The 5,000-nt window shown below is 49.4% G+C and overlaps 8 non-coding genes and 7 pseudogenes across 8 annotated transcripts in view; all 15 read left to right on the top strand.

Moving 5' to 3' along the window:
- LOC128462528 (5S ribosomal RNA) overlaps nucleotides 1-91 on the top strand; it is a 119-nt gene extending 28 nt beyond the window's left edge. The window contains exon 1 of the ribosomal RNA XR_008342473.1: nucleotides 1-91. This exon is cut by the window's left edge and continues 28 nt beyond it. This is a non-coding gene — a ribosomal RNA (5S ribosomal RNA).
- Nucleotides 92-324: 233 nt separating this feature from the next.
- LOC128462711 (5S ribosomal RNA) lies at nucleotides 325-443 on the top strand. Its single transcript, XR_008342645.1, has one exon. It is a non-coding gene; the product is annotated as a 5S ribosomal RNA (ribosomal RNA).
- Nucleotides 444-724: 281 nt separating this feature from the next.
- On the top strand, nucleotides 725-833 carry LOC128466490 (uncharacterized; annotated as a pseudogene).
- Nucleotides 834-1,052: 219 nt separating this feature from the next.
- Nucleotides 1,053-1,171, top strand: LOC128464227 (5S ribosomal RNA). Its single transcript, XR_008344074.1, has one exon. It is a non-coding gene; the product is annotated as a 5S ribosomal RNA (ribosomal RNA).
- A 233-nt stretch (nucleotides 1,172-1,404) lies between these two features.
- On the top strand, nucleotides 1,405-1,513 carry LOC128466035 (uncharacterized; annotated as a pseudogene).
- A 293-nt stretch (nucleotides 1,514-1,806) lies between these two features.
- LOC128466141 (uncharacterized) lies at nucleotides 1,807-1,915 on the top strand (annotated as a pseudogene).
- Nucleotides 1,916-2,191: 276 nt separating this feature from the next.
- LOC128466604 (uncharacterized) lies at nucleotides 2,192-2,300 on the top strand (annotated as a pseudogene).
- A 212-nt stretch (nucleotides 2,301-2,512) lies between these two features.
- Nucleotides 2,513-2,631, top strand: LOC128465005 (5S ribosomal RNA). Its single transcript, XR_008344807.1, has one exon. It is a non-coding gene; the product is annotated as a 5S ribosomal RNA (ribosomal RNA).
- Nucleotides 2,632-2,840: 209 nt separating this feature from the next.
- LOC128465609 (uncharacterized) lies at nucleotides 2,841-2,959 on the top strand (annotated as a pseudogene).
- Nucleotides 2,960-3,180: 221 nt separating this feature from the next.
- LOC128464171 (5S ribosomal RNA) lies at nucleotides 3,181-3,299 on the top strand. The gene has a single exon (XR_008344022.1). It is a non-coding gene; the product is annotated as a 5S ribosomal RNA (ribosomal RNA).
- A 263-nt stretch (nucleotides 3,300-3,562) lies between these two features.
- LOC128466019 (uncharacterized) lies at nucleotides 3,563-3,671 on the top strand (annotated as a pseudogene).
- A 203-nt stretch (nucleotides 3,672-3,874) lies between these two features.
- On the top strand, nucleotides 3,875-3,983 carry LOC128466312 (uncharacterized; annotated as a pseudogene).
- A 227-nt stretch (nucleotides 3,984-4,210) lies between these two features.
- On the top strand, nucleotides 4,211-4,329 carry LOC128464945 (5S ribosomal RNA). The gene has a single exon (XR_008344751.1). It is a non-coding gene; the product is annotated as a 5S ribosomal RNA (ribosomal RNA).
- A 218-nt stretch (nucleotides 4,330-4,547) lies between these two features.
- LOC128464503 (5S ribosomal RNA) lies at nucleotides 4,548-4,666 on the top strand. Its single transcript, XR_008344334.1, has one exon. It is a non-coding gene; the product is annotated as a 5S ribosomal RNA (ribosomal RNA).
- A 206-nt stretch (nucleotides 4,667-4,872) lies between these two features.
- On the top strand, nucleotides 4,873-4,991 carry LOC128465365 (5S ribosomal RNA). The gene has a single exon (XR_008345147.1). It is a non-coding gene; the product is annotated as a 5S ribosomal RNA (ribosomal RNA).
- Nucleotides 4,992-5,000: the final 9 nt, after the last annotated feature.

The raw sequence follows: 5,000 nt of genomic DNA, 5'->3' as shown, positions 1-5,000 counted from the left end.
CCGATCTCGTCTGATCTCGGAAGCTAAGCAGGGTTGGGCCTGGTTAGTACCTGGATGGGAGACCGCCTGGGAATACCAGGTGTTGTAGGCTTTTAATTTTTTCTCACAGTCCTGGGAGAGCGTTTTGCCATGTGTTTCTTGCTCATCATCAAAGCTTTAAACCCTTATTTGAACCTTCTCACCTTCTCTGTCCTGTCCCAGGGCTTATAATTCTTTCTGTCTGACGACAAGCAGCAGCAGCAGCAGCAGAAGCAGCAGCAGCAGCAGCAGCAGCAGCAGCAGCAGCAGCAACAGAATAAGAGAAGTAAAATAAAACACTTTCACACCTGCGGCCATACCACCCTGAAAGCGCCTGATCTCGTCTGATCTCGGAAGCTAAGCAGGGTTGGGCCTGGTTAGTACCTGGATGGGAGACCGCCTGGGAATACCAGGTGTTGTAGGCTTTTAATTTTTTCTCACAGTCCGGGGAGAGCTTTTTGCCATGTGTTTCTTGCTCATCATCAAAGCTTTAAACCCTTATTTGAACCTTCTCACCTTCTCTGTCCTGTCCCAGGGCTTATAATTCTTTCTGTCTGACGACAAGCAGCAACAGCAGCAGCAACAGCAGCAGCAGCAGCAGCAACAGCAGCAGCAGCAGCAGCAGCAACAGCAGCAGCAGCAGCAGCAACAGCAGCAGCAGCAGCAGCAGCAACAGAATAAGAGAAGTAAAATAAAACACTTTCACACCTGCGGCCATACCACCCTGAAAGCGCCTGATCTCGGAAGCTAAGCAGGGTAGGGCCTAGTTAGTACCTAGATGGGAGACCGCCTGGGAATACCAGGTGTTGTAGTCTTTTAATTTTTTCTCACAGTCCGGGGAGAGCTTTTTGCCATGTGTTTCTTGCTCATCATCAAGGCTTTAAACCCTTATTTGAACCTTCTCTGTCCTGTCCCAGGGCTTATAATTATTTCTGTCTGACGACGACGACAAGCAGCAGCAGCAGCAGCAGCAGCAGCAGCAGCAGCAGCAGCAGCAGCAACAGAATAAGAGAAGTAAAATAAAACACGTTCACACCTGCGGCCATACCACCCTGAAAGCGCCCGGTCTCGTCTGATCTCGGAAGCTAAGCAGAGTTGGGCCTGGTTAGTACCTGGATGGGAGACCGCCTGGGAATACCAGGTGTTGTAGGCTTTTAATTTTTTCTCACAGTCCGGGGAGAGCTTTTTGCCATGTGTTTCTTGCTCATCATCAAAGCTTTAAACCCTTATTTGAACCTTCTCACCTTCTCTGTCCTGTCCCAGGGCTTATAATTCTTTCTGTCTGACGACAAGCAGCAGCAGCAGCAGCAGCAGCAGCAGCAGCAGCAGCAGCAGCAACAGCAGCAGCAGCAACAGAATAAGAGAAGTAAAATAAAACACTTTCACACCTGTGGCCATACCACCCTGAAAGCGCCTGATCTCGGAAGCTAAGCAGGGTTGGGCCTGGTTAGTACCTGGATGGGAGACCGCCTGGGAATACCAGGTGTTGTAGGCTTTTAATTTTTTCTCACAGTCCGGGGAGAGCTTTTTGCCATGTGTTTCTTGCTCATCATCAAAGCTTTAAACCCTTATTTGAACCTTCTCACCTTCTCTGCCCTGTCCCAGGGCTTATAATTCTTTCTGTCTGACGACAAGCAGCAGCAGCAGCAGCAGCAGCAGCAGCAGCAGCAGCAGCAGCAGCAGCAGCAGCAGCAGCAGCAGCAGCAGCAGCAGCAGCAGCAGCAGCAGCAGCAGCAGCAGCAGCAGCAGCAGCAGCAGAATAAGAGAAGTAAAATAAAACACTTTCACACCTGCGGCCATACCACCCTGAAAGCGCCTGATCTCGAAAGCTAAGCAGGGTTGGGCCTGGTTAGTACCTGGATGGGAGACCGCCTGGGAATACCAGGTGTTGTAGGCTTTTAATTTTTTCTCACAGTCCGGGGAGAGCTTTTATGCCATGTGTTTCTTGCTCATCATCAAAGCTTTAAACCCTTATTTGAACCTTCTCACCTTCTCTGTCCTGTCCCAGGGCTTATAATTCTTTCTGTCTGACGACAAGCAGCAGCAGCAGAAGCAGCAGCAGCAGCAGCAGCAGCAGCAGCAGCAGCAGCAGCAGCAGCAGCAGCAGCAGCAGCAGCAGCAGCAGCAGCAGCAGTAGCAACAGAATAAGAGAAGTAAAATAAAACACTTTCACACCTGCGGCCGTACCACCCTGAAAGCGCCTGATCTCAGAAGATAAGCAGCGTTGGCCCTGGTTAGTACCTGGATGGGAGACCGCCTGGGAATACCAGGTGTTGTAGGCTTTTAATTTTTTCTCACAGTCCGGGGAGAGCTTTTTGCCATGTGTTTCTTGCTCATCATCAAAGCTTTAAACCCTTATTTGAACCTTCTCACCTTCTCTGTCCTGTCCCAGGGCTTATAATTCTTTCTGTCTGACGACGACGACAAGCAGCAGCAGCAGCAGCAGCAGCAGCAGCAGCAACAGAATAAGAGAAGTAAAATAAAACACATTCACACCTGCGCCTATACCACCCTGAAAGCGCCCGATCTCGTCTGATCTTGGAAGCTAAGCAGGGTTGGGCCTGGTTAATACCTGGATGGGAGACCGCCTGGGAATACCAGGTGTTGTAGGCTTTTAATTTTTTCTCACAGTCCGGGGAGAGCTTTTTGCCATGTGTTTCTTGCTCATCATCAAAGCTTTAAACCCTTATTTGAACCTTCTCACCTTCTCTGTCCTGTCCCAGGGCTTATAATTCTTTCTGTCTGACGACAAGCAGCAGCAGCAGCAGCAGCAGCAGCAGCAGCAGCAACAGAATAAGAGAAGTAAAATAAAAAGCTTTCACACCTGCAGCCATACCACCCTGAAAGCGCCCGATCTCGTCTCATCTTGGAAGCTAAGCAGAGTTGGGCCTGGTTAGTACCTGGATGGGAGACCGCCTGGGAATACCAGGTGTTGTAGGCTTTTAATTTTTTCTCACAGTCCGGGGAGAGCTTTTTGCCATGTGTTTCTTGCTCATCATCAAAGCTTTAAACCCTTATTTGAACCTTCTCACCTTCTCTGTCCTGTCCCAGGGCTTATAATTCTTTCTGTCTGACGACAAGCAGCAGCAGCAGCAGCAGCAGCAGCAGCAGCAGCAGCAGCAGCAGCAACAGAATAAGAGAAGTAAAATAAAAAACTTTCACACCTTCAGCCATACCACCTTGAAAGCGCCCGATCTCATCTGATCTCAGAAGCTAAGCAGGGTTGGGCCTGGTTAGTACCTGGATGGGAGACCGCCTGGGAATACCAGGTGTTGTAGGCTTTTAATTTTTTCTCACAGTCCGGGGAGAGCTTTTTGCCATGTGTTTCTTGCTCATCATCAAAGCTTTAAACCCTTATTTGAACCTTCTCACCTTCTCTGTCCTGTCCCAGGGCTTATAATTCTTTCTGTCTGACGACAAGCAGCAGCAGCAGCAGCAGCAGCAGCAGCAGCAGCAGCAGCAGCAGCAGCAGCAGCAGCAGCAGCAGCAGCAGCAGCAGCAGCAGCAGCAACAGAATAAGAGAAGTAAAATAAAACACTTTCACACCTGCGGCCATACCACCCTGAAAGCGCCTGAGCTCGGAAGCTAAGCAGGGTTGGGCCTGGTTAGTACCTGGATGGGAGACCGCCTGGGAATACCAGGTGTTGTAGGCTTTTAATTTTTTCTCACAGTCCGGGGAGAGCTTTTTGCCATGTGTTTCTTGCTCATCATCAAAGCTTTAAACCCTTATTTGAACCTTCTCACCTTCTCTGCCCTGTCCCAAGGCTTATAATTCTTTCTGTCTGACGACAAGCAGCAGCAGCAGCAGCAGCAGCAGCAGCAACAGAATAAGAGAAGTAAAATAAAACACTTTCACACCTGCGGCCATACCACCCTGAAAGCCCCTGATCTCGAAAGCTAAGCAGGGTTGGGCCTGGTTAGTACCTGGATGGGAGACCGCCTGGGAATACCAGGTGTTGTAGGCTTTTAATTTTTTCTCACAGTCCGGGGAGAGCTTTTTGCCATGTGTTTCTTGCTCATCATCAAAGCTTTAAACCCTTATTTGAACCTTCTCACCTTCTCTGTCCTGTCCCAGGGCTTATAATTCTTTCTGTCTGACGACAAGCAGCAGCAGCAGAAGCAGCAGCAGCAGCAGCAGCAGCAGCAGCAGCAGTAGCAACAGAATAAGAGAAGTAAAATAAAACACTTTCACACCTCCGGCCATACCACCCTGAAAGCGCCCGATCTCGTCTGATCTCAGAAGATAAGCAGGGTTGGGCCTGGTTAGTACCTGGATGGGAGACCGCCTGGGAATACCAGGTGTTGTAGGCTTTTAATTTTTTCTCACAGTCCGGGGACAGCTTTTTGCCATGTGTTTCTTGCTCATCATCAAAGCTTTAAACCCTTATTTGAACCTTCTCACCTTCTCTGTCCTGTCCCAGGGCTTATAATTCTTTCTGTCTGACGACAAGCAGCAGCAGCAGCAGCAGCAGCAGCAGCAGCAGCAGCAGCAGCAACAGAATAAGAGAAGTAAAATAAAACACGTTCACATCTGCGGCCATACCACCCTGAAAGCGCCCGATCTCGTCTGATCTCGGAAGCTAAGCAGGGTTGGGCCTGGTTAGTACCTGGATGGGAGACCGCCTGGCAATACCAGGTGTTGTAGGCTATTAATTTTTTCTCACAGTCCGGGGAGAGCTTTTTGCCATGTGTTTCTTGCTCATCATCAAAGCTTTAAACCCTTATTTGAACCTTCTCACCTTCTCTGTCCTGTCCCAGGGCTTATAATTCTTTCTGTCTGACGACAAGCAGCAGCAGCAGCAGCAGCAGCAGCAGCAGCAACAGAATAAGAGAAGTAAAATAAAAAGCTTCCACACCTGCAGCCATACCACCCTGAAAGCGCCCGATCTCGTCTCATCTCGGAAGCTAAGCAGAGTTGGGCCTGGTTAGTACCTGGATGGGAGACCGCCTGGGAATACCAGGTGTTGTAGGCTTTTAATTTT

Source organism: Spea bombifrons, chromosome 9, assembly GCF_027358695.1.
Source record: "Spea bombifrons isolate aSpeBom1 chromosome 9, aSpeBom1.2.pri, whole genome shotgun sequence".
In the NCBI taxonomy this organism is placed as follows: Eukaryota; Metazoa; Chordata; class Amphibia; order Anura; family Pelobatidae; genus Spea; species Spea bombifrons.
This window is presented reverse-complemented; position numbering and strand designations above follow the sequence as displayed.